General features: G+C 42.1%; 1 pseudogene; it reads right to left on the bottom strand.

Annotated features, from left to right (window-relative positions):
* Nucleotides 1-83, bottom strand: LOC138079454 (U4 spliceosomal RNA; annotated as a pseudogene).
* Between the last annotated feature and the right edge of the window lie 15980 nt (nucleotides 84-16063).

Raw genomic sequence — 16063 nt, 5'->3', positions numbered from 1 at the left:
TTTATTTATTTATTTTCTTCAATTAGTGATAATTGTGCCTCGGATAAACCTCATTGGTTACAATACTGCCACTGCAAAAAGCTTGGCTGTGCTTCTTAGGACTTCCTGTATCCAGAAATTAACGTATCTGCAAAAGTGGTCTTCACTCCTCTACTTCCTTAACACTCATTTTTTTCTGTCCTTTTGTAATTCTCCCCTAGAAATTACATTCTCATTAGCTAAATGAGATCATTGCCAAGTAGGGTCAGAAACCACTAACTCGACAACTCTCTCCATCTTTGGAATGTGATACCATTCCTCTTACAACTCTCTCTTTGGCTTCCATCACACTGTACTGTTTGAGTTGTTCTGTTTGAATTGTCTCTCCTACCTTCACTGGGACTTTTCTTCCTCCTACTTCTTACATGTAGGCATTCCTTAGGTTCACTCCTTTCATCCTCTTCTAATTCTCAGCAATCTGTCTGGAGTTTCAGTGTGATAATACTGGGGACCCCCTCAGCATTAGAGATACTCATGGGGCAGTGAGAGTAAGAACAGCCTCTTAAGGGTAAAATAGACCAGGATACCAGGTCAAGCCAACTGAGATATCGTGGATAAATTATTAAAACTTTGTTTCATTTCTTTGTCTGAACTGAGTATGATACCAGCCTCACAAGGATACTCCCTATATTTTTTGCTCCCCAAATGCACCGACGCTCTCTTTTACCTCCCTGTCTTTTCACATATTGTGTCTATGTTACAGCATTCTGGCTCTGCCCATCCTCTGACTAACTCCTACTCACCATTCATGTCTCACTTTACTTTTTAAAAAAATATTTTTATTTTTCTATTTGTTTTATTTTTAGCTGTGCTGGGTCTTCGTTGCTGCACGGCCCTTTCTCTGGTTGTGGAGGGTGGGGGCTACCCTCTAGCTGCGGTGCGCAGGCTTCTCATTGCTGTGGCTTCTCTTGTTGCAGAGCACAGCCTCTAGGGTTTGCAGCTCCTGGGTTCCAGCGCTCAATAGTTGTGGTACATGGCCTTAGTTGCTCCGTGGCACGTGGGATCTTCCCGGACCAGGGATCAAACCCGTGCCTCCTGCACTGGCAGGCAGATTCTTTCCCACTGAGCCACCAGGAAAGCCCAGTTACTCTTTTTGTGTGTTTGTTTGCATGGGTCTTCATTACTGTGCATGGGCTTTCTCTAGCTGCGTTGAGCAGAGGCTGCTCTTCATTGCAGTGCACGGGTTTCTCATTGCGGTAGCTTCTCTTGTTGCGGAGCACAGACTCCAGGCCCACAGTCTCCAGTAGCTGCATCACGTGGGCTCAGTAGTTGCGACTCTCTGGCTCGAGAGCTCGGTCTCAGAAGTTGTGCTACACGGACTTAGTTGCTCAGCAGCATGTAGAATCTTCCGGGACCAGGGCTCGAAACTGTGTCCCCTCCATTGGCAGGTGGATTATTATTCACTGAACCACTAGGGAAGTTTCTGATGCCTCGCTTTAGATATTCCTTCCTCTAGCAGGGATTTCCCTGGTAGTCCAGTGGCTGGGCCTCTAGGCTCCCAATGCAGGGAACCCAGGTTCCATCTCTGGTCAGGGAACTAGTTTCCACATGCCACAGCTAAAGATCCTACATGCTGCAATAAGGCTTGGCACAGCCAAATAAATAAATAGGTGTTCCTTCCTCCAGAACACCCTCTGTAATTCCAGTCTCTGAGTGAAGTGTGTCTTCTGTGTCACCCTATACTATATTCTTCCCTTTCCCGTAGCATTAGCCCATGGAGTTGCTTTGCCTATTTCTTTATCTAGAATCCTCTGTCAGGGCCAGGACTTTGTCCTGGGCACTCTCACTGCCTTAGGGAAGACTCCAAGACTGGCAGCATTGCTTCAAAGCCCCAGAAGCATTTCACCTTCCTGAGGATGACTCCCGAGGGTTAGTCTCTGTAGCCTCCTCCCCCAAAATACAGCCACCTCTGTCTCTTCCCCTGGACATCCAGCTGGAAAGTCAACGTTGCTGCACCCCAAGCTATCCTCCTCTCTCCTCACACCATCTTGTTCCAGCAATTTCCCTGTATTTGCAGCTTCTGGAATTTTGGCAATGAAAAGCTCTCTTGATTCCTCATCATCTCATCACACGATGCTCATGACTATAGCCTATCTGCCCAGGTCAGGTGCTCCTGTCTTTCTATTTCAGCTGTCACCTTCCTGCTTAGGCCTCCACTGCTCTGACCTCAATGACCTCATATCCTCCTGGTAAATCTGATCATTTCTCTTCCCCACGTAGAAACTACCAAAGGCTCCCTACTGCCTATGGAGTAAAGGAGAAAGAAGGGGAAGGGAGCACAGGTTGACTGAGTGCCTTGTGGAAGATGTTTTGCCCACATTATCAAATTTAAATAAAGAATAGACTTTTCAGCTGACATTCAAGGTTTCCCATGCCATGGTTCCAGCCTTCTTTCCACCCCATCTCTCACCTCTCCACTGTGCAAAACTTTCATTCCAGTTGAATATCATATTCTCTCCGTTCTGAACACACCCTGAGCTTGCCTGACCCTGCAGCTTGACTCCTATTGTTACTTCCACCTGTGCTTCTAGTACTGAAATCTTGTCCATTTTTCAAGATATAACTCAAATGCCACCCACCCTTTAAACCCTTTCCTGACTCTCATGGGATGTGAACTTTAGCTTGGATTTGACTTTATACGTATGTGACCTATAATAATGCTTTTCAGTCTCAATACATTATTGGATTATGAAATCAACTCAGTGTGTCACAATTAGAATTTGTAAAAAAAAAAATGGAATAGGAAATATCAGAGAATGTCACAAGCACTAAAGTAGGTATTATTTTGTGAAACTTTATTTTAATAATATGTGTGTGTATACTGGGTTAATGTAAAATATTTTTCTTACTGTAGCAGTCCAAAAAAGTGGAAAAACACCATTGTGATCCATATGCATTATTTCAGCGCCCGATTACAAACTCCTTGATGAGAGAACAGACCTAGCAAACTCTCCCCTTGCATTCAGTGAGAATGAACCCTCCACCCTGAGCCCCACTTATTGCAGGGAGCTGCCCTAGGGATTAAAAGACTCAAGGTGAAGAGCAATGTCCTATCTCTAAAAGAGCGTCTCTTCTATTAAGAGAGACCAAAAAAAGGGGGATGTTCCCTAGTGGTCCAGTGGTTAGGACTTGGTGCTTTCAGTGCCAAAGGTGTGGGTTCAATCCTTGGTTGGGAAGCTAAGATCCCACAAGCTACAGAACGTGGTTAAAAAAAAAAAATTTTTTTTAATTTTTCAAAATAGAGAAACAAAAAAGAAATTCAGAAAGAAAGTCTACAGTTACTTAAGTAGCTGAGAAGCCATAGAATAGGCCTTAGATTTAGAGCCAAAGACCTACTTAGAGTTCTTGCTCTAACATTTATTAGCTGTTTGTTATTGGGTAAATTCCTTGATTTCTCTGAGCTTCAGTCTAGCCAACCAAAAGAATAATCTCTACCCAATCTCACATACTTGTGCTAAAATTAAGTGATACATATATACAAGATTATTTTGTAAGCTATAGAAATGTTCAAAAGTTTTAGGTAAAAACCTGCATGTGCCATTTAGTAAACAAATGAAAATTGATGTAATAGAAATTATACAGCAAAATGGGCATTAGATTTTTTTTTTTTTTTTGGCTTCCCCTTGAGTTTTGCAGAAATCTTAGTGTCCCGACCAGGGATCGCACCCAGGCCCCAGTAGTGACAGCACTGAGTCCTAACCACTGCACCACCAGCAAATTCCCTTGTTTTGGTTTCTGCTTACTCATGATAGAAACCCAATTCAGACCATGCTCAAAGAGAAGTGAATCATACACATAACCCAATGGTACAGTGAACTTGGACAGGGCTTCATCTGGGGATTCAGATAATACCAACCAAGCCACCATCCACTAGTCTCTTTCTTTCTAACTCCCTCTCGCTCTGGGCTCTACTTCAGTCTCAGCATGGTTTATTCTCAGACAGGTTCTGCCTGCATGGTGGAAGGGCAGCCACCATCTGCTCTGGGCTGATAGAATCCTCACCACTAGTGGACAGATATTTTTTCCCTTGTCATTCCAGCAAAAATCTCAGGGAGGGCTCTGTCTGACACCTAACTTGGGTTATGAGCCACATCTTAAACCAAAAATAGTGGTCAGGGGTACCTAGGATATAAGCTGACCCTTGGAGTTAGAGGGTGAGTCACCTGTACTCAAAAGAGGTTGGGGAGGAGTCTTTTCAAGAGGTAGGGTCAGAGGTTCAGAATGACCAAGTTTCCAAAGCCGAATAGGATTAGTTTAGAAAGACATCTCAGTCTCTCCTGTTTAATGTCACCAAACAACATTAGAATGAGGACACACAAACACATGTTTGTTCCATTTCATTTCATCCATATAATACAGCATTGAGGATCTACTCTGTGCCAGATACTGTTCTGGACACTGGAAAATAGTAGCAGTTAAGACATACAGGGACTTCCCTGGTGGTTCAGCGGTTAAGACTTCGTCTTCCAATGCAGGCTGTGTGGGTTCAATCCCTGGTCAGGGAGCTAAGATCCCACACGCCGTATGGCCAAAAAAACCCAAAACATAAAACAGAAGCAGGAGGAAAAGAGGGCAGCAGAGGATGAGACGGTTAGATAGCATCACCAGACATGAATTTGAGCAAACTCTGGGAGATACCGGAGGACAGAGGAGCCTGGTGCGCTAGCCCCCTCGCAAAGGGTGGGACAGGACACAACAGCAACAGAAACTATACTGTAACAAATTCAATAAAGACTTTTAAAATGGTCCACGTCAAAAAAATCTTTAAACAAAAGAGACATACAAAATTCCTGCTCTCGGGGAACTTACATTCTGGGACATGGGTAAAGATAAGAAGTGAGTAAGTGTATGTCAGGCAGTGATAAATTCTATTTCAGAAATAAATTTAAAGAGCACAGTAAGAAGCAGTAAGAGCCAGAGGTGGGAGATGAGGGCTATTTTAGAGGGACTGATTACGGAAGACCTCACTTTGAAGGATAAACCTGACTGAAGTGAGAGAGCAAGTCACAGGAAAAACTATCTGGAGGAGAACTTCCAGGCAGAGGGAAAAGAGAGTGTGAAGACCCTGAGACAGAGCCAATGACTTCCGCCTGAGCAATGCATGTACATTTAGTAACATATATATTTGCATGTATATGTGAACATATTAGTCCTTTATTTATTTTCCTACATTAGAACACTTGACAGTGATATTCTGAGAGTGATATTAAACTGCAAAATCCTTGGACTCTTTCTAATATTGATTCAGCTATGTGAGACATTGACGAATCTTGCTGAATGTGCAGAGGTGCCTGCCCTGAGGGTACCTTGGAACAAGGGCTTCCATTTTCCCACAGAAACCAAAGGCAGGAGAAACTCAGCAAATGGGGGCAGGTGGAGTAATGAGCCATGTGCCACAGTGAGTATCAAGGCCAACGGTAGAGATCCCAGGAGACCCTGCCAAAGCTGGGTGGAGGGACCTTCCCTCCAGGAGTGTCCTTACCTCTGTCCTTTTGCTCTAATTGCTGTGGACGTGCCAGGGAGCACAAAGTGGTTCCTGAGGGTGGTTCCTACCGATGCTGGGTAAAGGTCCCTAATTCAGAATCAAAGACTAACACAAAGTAAAACTTCCTCTGATCTTGAGCCTTGGCAAGGGTTATGTTGCCTAGAAGAGGAAAAGCTTGGGGTGGGGCATGTGTGTGATGGGTAGAAGGGAGGGGAAGAAGTCAGAAGGCAAGAGACCTGCCCTCCCTAATTGTTCGGTAATAGTTTCCCTGAACTTGAACCCTCATCACCTACCAGGCTCTGCTCTTCTCCCAGAAAGGCTCTTTTCCTTGAACCGCAGTGACTTCTGACATGTTCAGTGTTGACACTTTACTGCCCATTGGTCCACATCTTCTTTATTGTCATATCGGTATGTCTTTTGCTTATCTGCTTATATTAATTTTCATCGAGTGTGGATTCTTAGAATATGTTCGTGAGCAATATGTACTAAATTTATTTCAGTGTCTACCTTAATTGCGCATTGCAAGGAGGCCCCAAGAAAGGCTTTTTGATGATTTTGACTGCCAAGATTACACTAGAAATCAAAGGTTACTTCTTGTAATTTTGGGATACTGCTCCTCTCTTACAAGTCTTCTCTCACAACTTGGTTTCAAGCTGGGCTTGCCTGAAACCTTCTAGTTGGATGATAGGAGACCTGGGTCTTCCTTAAATTCACCAAAAACTTCTATGTGACTCTATATGCTTCACTTTCACAGTCTTCTAGTCCAAGACAAAAAAAAAATCTCACAGGGTTTGAAGGTAGGGGAGAGAGATAAAATAAGAAAGTAGATGTAGAAGGACTTTAGGACATAACTAGAGGAGAATGCATATATATATACATATGTATGTATGTGTGTATAGCTGAGTCCCTTTATTGTTCACCTAAAACTATCACAACACTGTTAATCGGCTATGTGAAAGTCACTCAATCCTGTCTGACTCTGCGACCCCATGGACTATAAGGTCCATGAATTCTCCAAGCCAGAATACTGGAGTGGGTAGCCTTTCCCTTCTCCAGGGGATCTTCCCAAACCAGAGACAGAACCCAGGTCTCCCGCACTGCAGGCAGATTCTTTACCAGCTGAGCCACATGGAAAGCCTTAATTGGCTATATCCCAATACAAAACAAAAAGTTTTTTTAAAAAGTCATAGGACATAGGATCCTGTCTCAAGTCTACACATCCTTTCTTTCAGGGCCCCTCCTCTGAAACACTTCTTTCTCCCCACAAGCATAATTCTTCTTGCAGGAAGCTGGGGTTCCTAGTCCTGGTGTGAAGGATGAAGAAGGGGCCACCCGGTGTAAGTCAGTGTACCATCTTTTGCAGGGATGCCTCTTGATGTCTCCTTTTACCTCAGCTTTGCCCCTTCTTCTTTACAGGCTTTCAAAGAGCTAGTTTTCTAAACCTGGATCCTCACTTATGTTCCCATTCTGTCGTTTCTAAGAGAAAGACTCAGAGGGAGGAGGTAAGACGGCTAGAGTGTCAGAGACTTCACACTAGAGAGAGATGTGGTGAACAATCAAATGGTGAGCACTAAAAGTTTCAGAAGACAGAAAAAGCACAGGCAAAATAAACTCTAGGTGAGTGAAAGACCTAAAGTTGTAAAACAAAACTTTCAAAATTATCGGAAAAAAAAAGAATATACTCATGATCTAATTTCTTAAATCAAATTATAAAAAATGGGCAATTTTGATAAAATTTACTGTAAAAAATTTAAAACCTCCTACATAAAAGACATCTTAAGGTTAAAATATAAGTGACAGGGAAATGGGGAGAAGTTATCTGCAACATACAAGTGTATTAGTAAAAGATGGATATATGTAAAGGATTCCTACAAACCAGCAACAACAACAATAATAAAGATGATAACAACCCAATAGAAAAATGGACAGAGGTATGAATAGATAATTTCCAGAAGAAGAATTCCAAATAACCAATAATATATAGAAAAATTTACTCTACCTCTCTAGTAATTGGGAAAATGCAAAATCAACAATGAGACTCATTTCACATCTATTGGATTCACAATAACCTAAAAGTCTGACCATTTTAAGTGTTAGCGATGATGTGAAGAAACTAGGAGTCTCGTATCCTACAGAACAGACACAATCACTTTGGAGAGCAACTTGACAATACATATATACTGAAGTTGAAAATGCACGTATCTTTGGAATCAGAAAATCTGCTGCCTTACAGCAGTATTTTCCAATCCATTAGTAAGTCATGAATAAATGTATTGGGTACATTCAGCATTTTACAAAAAAGGAATAGAACAGAAAACAGAGTGCATGTAGCAAAAGTAGGCATCATCTTATTAAACATTTATTTCATACATGACCAGGGTCTTGATATCAAAGATGTTTCTCACTATGAGTTACAGTTACATAGAAAAACATTCTGAAAACACTGTTTAAGAGAAACTCTCATTAATAAAAACAAGAAGACACATTAGAGCCTGTTCCCTGTAATGTAGAGTTTGTAATAATGAAACATTGAAAATGAAGTACATGTCTATCAGCAGCAAATATACAAATTGGAGTGTATTCCTGTGATGGAACACCACACAGCAGCTACAATTAATGAACTTGGTCTATGTGGATGAATTTTGCAAACAGAATTGAGGGGAACAAAACAAAAATGTCACACTAAATGAATTATATGAATTTTACAAACTTTTAAAAATACTATATAGTATATATCCCAAGTATATATGTATATATACATACACACACACACACACACCCCACAAGTAGTATATAGTACATGTATTTTTTTTAAAGCATTAGAAGTAGACCAATATAAAAGGGATACCTAAAGGAAGGAAAAGAAGTAGGACTTGGAAGGAAAAAATAGATATGATACCATTTATTCATTTTGGTGGTGGATATGTTGATGTTATATTCTTTGTTCTTTTCCTTGAAAAATTTTTAACACATAAGAAAAAATGGAATTATGAAGTTTTTAATCTTGCTCTGAGTATCATAAAGTTGCATTAACCATGGTTATTAAAATTCTTTCATCTTGCGATTCTTTTTTCTAGCGCCTGAAGAATAATCTGTCCGAAATCAGCCTGTCAAACTCAATAAACTAGTATCTAGAGGCGACAAATCACTGTGTCTATTATCTGTACCAGTGTTGCCAAAATATGGTCTCCCTGTCCACTGATGCCAAATAGGAATACAGAGACAGCGTTTGGAGTTTGGAGACGGTGCCCCCTTCTCTTGGTAACAGGGAGAGGTTTTTTTAAATCCTCATGAAGGTCTTGCTTCTTTTCTCTTTTTGGCAAAGTTTCAAAATAGCCACAGCTGGCATCCGGCGACTCAGCAGCTGGGGTCTGGTGTCACTAAAGCTACCAGCGTGTAATCTGTTTTGAAATGTAGAATGCTACAAGAGAGTATAGGGGAGAGAAGAAAGCCAGGTACAGAGTACAACTCATATGTCGTCAAGAGAGCAATTAGCTTTGTTTAGCTTTTTGAAGGACAAGTCCAGCTACAAGTGTTTGTTGGTAGTAATAGCTCAAAAGTAACCAAGATTGCTTAACTCTTGCAGGCCTCTTGGGCTGGTATTATGGAGTCCTATACCAGAGTCACACCAAGGGCACAGAAGCAAGGCCCAGTACTAAGGTCCCTGGAACTGACTGAGCCCCATTGTAACCATTGCCAAAAGCCCCCTTGCTTTTTACAGGTCAGCTTCCTGATCTTAAATTAGGCAAAAATACCCACCCCTGTACTTACCCTATAGCACCCTAACCAATTACCTAATGCCACCCTTCCAACAGGAATTTTCTCTGTCTTGAAACTATAAAAATTGGCTACTAAACCATGAAAAGCGTTGGCTCTCCCTTGGGCTGGCTTGCTGTTCTAACAGTATCTCCCAGAAATGAACTCTGTTCTCCCTTGGGTCAGCTCTCCCTTGAGATGACCCACTGTTCTAACAGCATGCCATCGGCTCTTCCTGGACTGTCAGGAGGTCGGCCTGCAGTTCTTGCAGCACCCACATTATCTCTGCTCTTTGTTCTTAATAAACTCAGTCCTTTCTGCAATACGCTATGTCTGGAAATTCTTTTCCAACCCGAGTTTGGACTGCCACAACAGGTATGTGGTGACAAAGGCCACTTACTCATTCCTGAGTGAGGCCACTCATTCACTCATCTTGCTGTAACACTAGCAAAAGAGATTTTCCTTTCCCTGAAGCTTCGGCCTTTGGTCTTCACGTAATCTATTCCCTCTTCTCAGAAAGTCCTTCCTCCATTGTCTGCCAGTCAATCTTCAATTTATCCTCCACTATGTAGTTCAAATCTTACTCTCTTCATGGTGAGACAGAGGACAAGACGTATCTTTGGCTGTTGTTGTCAGACCACACTACACACCTTCCCAGGCCTCTCCTGGATACTCTCAGAGTACCCCCTACCTCCAACCCCCAATGCAGGAAAGTCTGAGTTGGGCACTGTATTGGATATCTTTGTGCAACAGGAGTTAAGCATTTTGGGACATGGAGATTAACAGCTAGAATGAAAGGGGTGGGTCAGAGGCTAATGGTATTCACTATATATAGTTTTCAAAACTGTTCTATAAATATATATGGTGGTGGTTTAGTTACTAAGTCATGTCTGATTCTTGCAACTCCATGGACTGTATCCTGTCAGGCTCATCTGTCCATGGGATTTCCCAGGCAGGAATGCTGGAATGGGTTGCCATTTCCTTCTCCAGGGAACCTTCCCAACCCAGGGATTGAACCTGGGTCTCCTGCTTGGCAGGCGAATTCTTTACCAGCTGAGCCACCAGGGAAGTCCCATAAATATATATAAACATATAAAATTTAGTAGATGCCTTTCTTTTCTCTCCTTCCCTTCATCAACCACTGAGAATGAGCTTCTCCTGTTCCCCAAAAAAGATAGTCTTCATGGATGACCTTGTCACCACCAGAATTGAGCAATTTACTACTCCTTCCTTTAACTTTCATTGTACCTTGACGTTTCTCTGCTACAACATCTATTACATGAGAACGTAATTATTTTTAAACGTCAATCATCTCTACTAATCCTGAGCTTTCTTAGAAAAATTTTGCTAATATTTTTTGGCAGAGTCTTTGCTGCTTTGCATGAGTTTCCTCTAGTTGTGGTGAGTGGGGGCTACTCCCTAGTTACAGTGCATGGGCTCCTCACTGAAGTGGCTTCTCTTATTGCAGAGCATGGGCTCTAGCTCACGTGGACTCAGTAGTTGCAGTTTGCAGGCTTGAGGGCTTAAGTTTCCCCATGGCATGTGGAATCTTCCCGGACCTGCGATTGAATGCATGTACTCTACATTGCCAGGCGGATTCTCAACCACTGACCACAAGGGAAGTCCTATTGCTTTTTATTTCTTTCTGTTGCTTTTAAAGACTTATTAGCAACAACATCTAAAACTTAAAACTGTGAGGTCCTAACCCCAGGATAATTCACTAAGTCTGTGTTAAATTTTTTGGCTTTTTTCTTTTGGTGACACTGCCCCACTTGCAGCTTGCATGAATCTTAGTTCCCTGATTAGGGACTGAACCTAGGCCACAGCAGTGAACTACTGGACCACCAGGGAACTCCCACTCCTGTCTTTTTAAGTGATTCCATCCAATGACCTCTATAAGCTAGCAAAACTAGCACTGACTGAGGTTGTATCAGGCTGCATCCTCCCAAGCAATATTTTGATTCAAAACAAAATATCATATATATATATATATACACATATAAATTGGACATCATGGACCTACAATAGGACACTTTGTAAGAAGAAGAAATATAAGGAAACTTCCTTTCAGAGGAATTATTATATATTTTTTTGAATTATTATATTTTAAATTATTTATTTGTTTACATTTTTTACTACACTGGGTCTGTGGACATGGAACAACAGACTGGTTCCAATTTGGGAAAGGAGTTTGTCAAGGCTGTATATTGTCACCATGCTTATTTAACTTTTATGCAGAGTACATCATGCCAAGCTGGATGAAGCATAAGCTGGAATCAAGATTGATGGGAGAATATCAATAACCTCAGATATGCAGATGATACCACCCTTATGGCAGAAAGTGAAGGGGAACTGAAGAGCCTCTTGATGAAAGTAAAAAAGGAGAGTGAAAAAGCTGGCTTAAAACTCAACATTCAAAAAACGAAGATCATGGCATCCAGTCCCATCACTCCATGGAAAATAGATGGAGAAACAATGGAAACAGTGACAGATTTTATTTTATTGTGCTCCAAAATCACTGCAGATGGTGACTGCAGATATGAAATTAAAAGACACTTGCTCCTTGGGGAAAAAGTTATGACCAACCTAGACAGCATATTAAAAAACAGAGACATTACTTTGCTGACAAAGATCCATCTAGTCAAAGCTATGGTTTTTCCAGTAGTCATGTCTGGATATGCTAGTTGGACTATTAAAAAAACTCCAGGGAATTGATGCTTTTGAACTGCAGTGTTGGCGAAGACTCTTGAGAGTGCCTTGGACTGCAAGGAGATCCAACCAGTCCATCCTAAAGGAAGTCAGTCCTGAATATTCATTGGAAGGACTGACGCTGAAGCTCCAAAACTTTTTCTATATGATGGGAAGAGTTGACTCATTGGAAAAGACCCTGATGCTGGGAAAGATTGAAAGCAGGAGAAGGGGATGACAGAGAATGAGACGGTTGAATGGCATCTTCAACTTGATGGACATGAGTTTGAGCAAGCTCCGAGGTTGGTGATGGACAGGGAGGCCTGGTGTGCTGCAGTCCATGGGGTCGCAGAGTTGGACAGGACTGAGCAACTGAACTGAGCTGGGTCTTCGCTGCTTCTTGCATGCTTTCTCTAGTTGCAGCAAGTGGGGGATACTCTCTTGTTGCAGAGCACGGGAGCATGGTCTCTAGGCATGCGGGCTTTGGTAGCTGTGACTCCAGGGCACTAGACTGCAAGATCAGCAAGGGCTTAGTTCTCTGTGGCATGTGGGATCTGCCCAGATCAGGGATTGAACCGGTGTCCCCTGCCTTGCAAGGCAGATTCTTAGCCATTGGAAGACCAGGGAAGCCCCACTGAGGAATTAATCTGAGAGGAAAAATATTACCTTATGTTCAGGTACTTGTTCAGTTGCTAAGTCATGTCCAACTCTTTGCGACCCCATAGGCTGCAGTGCGCCAGGCTTCCCTATCCTTCACTATCTCCCCAAGTTTGCTCAAACTCATGTACATTGAATAAGTCATGCCATCCAGCCATCTCATCCTCTGTTGTCCCCTTCTCCTCTTGCCCTCAATCTTTCCCAGCACTGGGGTCATTTTCAATGAGTCAGCTCTTCCCATCAGCTAGCCAAAGTATTGGAGTTTCAGCTTCAGCATCAGTCCTTCCAATGAATATTCAGGGTTGATTTCCTTTAGTATTAACTGATTTGATCTCCTTGCTGTCCAAGGGACTCTCAAGAGCCTTCTCTAACACCATAGTTCAAAAGCAGAAGTTCTTCAGTCCTCAGTCTTCTTTATGATCCAACTCTCACATCCACACATGACTACTGGAAAAACCATACCTTTGACTACACGGCCCTTAGTTCACAAAGTAACATCTCTGCTTTTGAATATGCTGTCTAGGTTTGTCATAGCTTTTCTTCCAAGGAGCAAACATCTTCTAATTTCATGGCTGCGGTCACTACAGGGATATTGGAACCTAAGAAAATAAAATCTGTCACTGTTTCCACTTTTTCCTCATCTATTTGCCATGAAATGATGGGACAAGATACCATGATCTTAGTGTTTTGAATGCTGAGTTTCAAGTCAGCTTTTTCATTCTCCTTTCACCTTCATCAAGAGGCTCTTTAGTTAAGGTATCTATTCATTTAATATTTAATGAGCACTGCTCGTGTGCAAGGCACTGTGCTAGGAATTGGAAATATAATGAGTTTAGAATCTCACAGGGAGGAATCATTAAGTGTATAATGCCACCACTAATTAATTATGATTATTTAAGTACTATGAAGGATAAGTTTAGTTAGCTACAAGATGAATAACTGGGAATCTAAGTCTGTGGGGTTAAAAGTCTCCTATAATCATGCTGCTTATGTACAGGGCAGCAGTAATTCATGTGCCCAATTGGTCTGGGTTTAAATTTTAACTCAAATACTGAGTAGGTTATTTAACCTCTCTTTCCTTATTTATAAGGGGCTTCCCTGGTGGCTCAATGGTAAAGAATCTGCCTGCCAATGCAGGAAACAAGGGTTCTATCCCTGGGTTGGGAAGATCCCCTGGAGAAGGAAATGGCAACCCACTTCAGTACTCCTGCCTGTGAAATCCCATGGACAGAAGATCCCGGTGGGCTATAGTTCATGGGGTGAGAAAAGAATCAGACACAACTTAGCAACTAAAAACAACAATAGTATCTACCTTTTGAAGTTATAGTGAGGATTAAATGAGTTTATACACTAAGAACAACCATGACACACAGTACCTACCCAATAAATGTTATCTTTTGTTACCATTTCAACTGAAACCTGAAAGACAAGCCAAGAGGAAAAAGGAAGGAAGAAATGCTAAGCAGAGAGCTACATTTGTAAATCCTAAATGAAATCAGTCCTGAATATTCATGGAAGGACTGATGCTGAAGCTCCAATACTTTGGCCACCTGATGCAAAGAACTGACTCATAGGGAAAGACCCTGATGCTGGGAAAGACTGAAGGTGGCAGGAAGAGAAGAGGACAACAGAGAATGAGATGATTGGATGGCATCACCGACTTGATGGACATGAGTTTGAACAAGCTCCGGGATTTGGTGATGGGCTGGGAAGCCTGGCATGATGCAGTCCATGGGGTTGCAAAGAGTCGGACACCACTGAGGGACTGAACTGACTGAACTGACATGCGCAAAAGCCCAGAGGCATAAAGTTGTCTGGCCTATTCTAGAACTGAAAGGTCAATGGTTCTTAGCATAGAAAGCTAAGGGGAAAGAGATACCATGAGATATGAGATGAGGCCGAGAAGGTAGGCTGAGATCAGTAATGCAAGACCTTGTAGGCCAGGTTAAGGAGTCTGAACTTTATCCTTGGAGTCAGAGGAAACTTGAAAGGTTTTACAAAAGGGTGCGACAATCTTAGATTTGCAACTTCAAAAGCATTCTCTGGCTACCGCATGGAGAACTAATTGGAAGCAGGCCAAAATAGATGAAAGGGAAACAGGTAAGGAGGCTGCTCTGGCAATTTAGATTAGAGGCTTGTCACTTAGAGGGAAGGAAGCTGGATTACTGAAGAAAGAGAAGACAGAGCTGACAAGACTTAGTGTGTGCATGTTAAGGTGAGGGGGTATGGAGGGAGAGGCACTTTATAGTAAATAAATATTTGAGGAAGGAATGAATGAATTCCTGTGTGCGCCTGTCATATTGTTTTACCACATGAAACACCTTTTCTCTAGTCCGTCCTTCCAGGCAAAATTCCTTCTCATTTCCTCCACAAACCTGTCTCTGATTGATCTTAGCCCCATCTTTCTGGGATATTCTAGAATTTTAGAGCTGAACAATTTTTTTTTTTTTTTTTTTTTTGGTCACAACATATGGCATGCTGAACTTCTGTGATCAGGGATCAAATACATGCCTGCTGCATTGAAAGTGCAGAGTCTTAACCACTGGACCACCAGGGAAGTCCTAGAGCTGAACATTCTTGAGAAATACACTGAGGGCTGTTGAGAGGACTGAGGAATTGTCTGAAGATGGAAATCATGCGTTAGTCAACTTTCTGCCCCACCCATCCCCATCTTGCAGAAATACGCTCATTTATAGAAAATTTCCTCTGATTACATGAGTGGTTCAAGCATAAACAACCCATGCAACTATAAAGCTCTGTGACCCATAAAGCAATACATGCTGTGGGAACATTCACAACCATCTTCTTTTTGGGTCTTCAAAGAAGTCTTATAAAAATAGGTACCATTGTAGAGGAAATAAACTTAAAACAAAAGTGACATGTCCAAAGTCACACACGCACTAAAGGGAACGGCAGGGCTCAGATTTGAACCTAGACCCCTGGTCCAAATGGGATGGACTTTCTACTACACTGCCAACCCTCCCATGGTAGGTGAATATTCATATGTACTCAGGGGGATTATTAACTCTTGGAAGCAACTGAATGCCACTGTTAGGGGAACTACTGACCAAAATAGCTCAGTCAATGGCCACTGTGGCCACTGACCTTCAACAGCCCCTGAAAGGAGTTCAGGGTGGAGACCAGGAATGAGGCACTCTGTGCTGTGAGAAAAACTGGCAGAACAGACCTTGAGATAACTATTTTCAGAAGATTTTATGAGCCCAATTCTTGCATCTTCTATATTTAGAAAGGCACAGAGACTGTTAACAGTGACATCTGCTTTGACATCCATTGAGGAGGGAAATGTACACACATTCGAAAGTCAAAACAGAGTAACTGGTTCAGACATTCAAGGTAAAATTAGGTGGCTGTTGGACCGTTGTGGATTTCAGGCACGTTCCTGTATTGCTGAGAACAGCTATGTCAGACTAGGTTAGA

The sequence above is a fragment of the Capricornis sumatraensis genome, chromosome 4, assembly GCF_032405125.1.
Source record: "Capricornis sumatraensis isolate serow.1 chromosome 4, serow.2, whole genome shotgun sequence".
Classification (NCBI taxonomy): Eukaryota; Metazoa; Chordata; class Mammalia; order Artiodactyla; family Bovidae; genus Capricornis; species Capricornis sumatraensis.
This window is presented reverse-complemented; position numbering and strand designations above follow the sequence as displayed.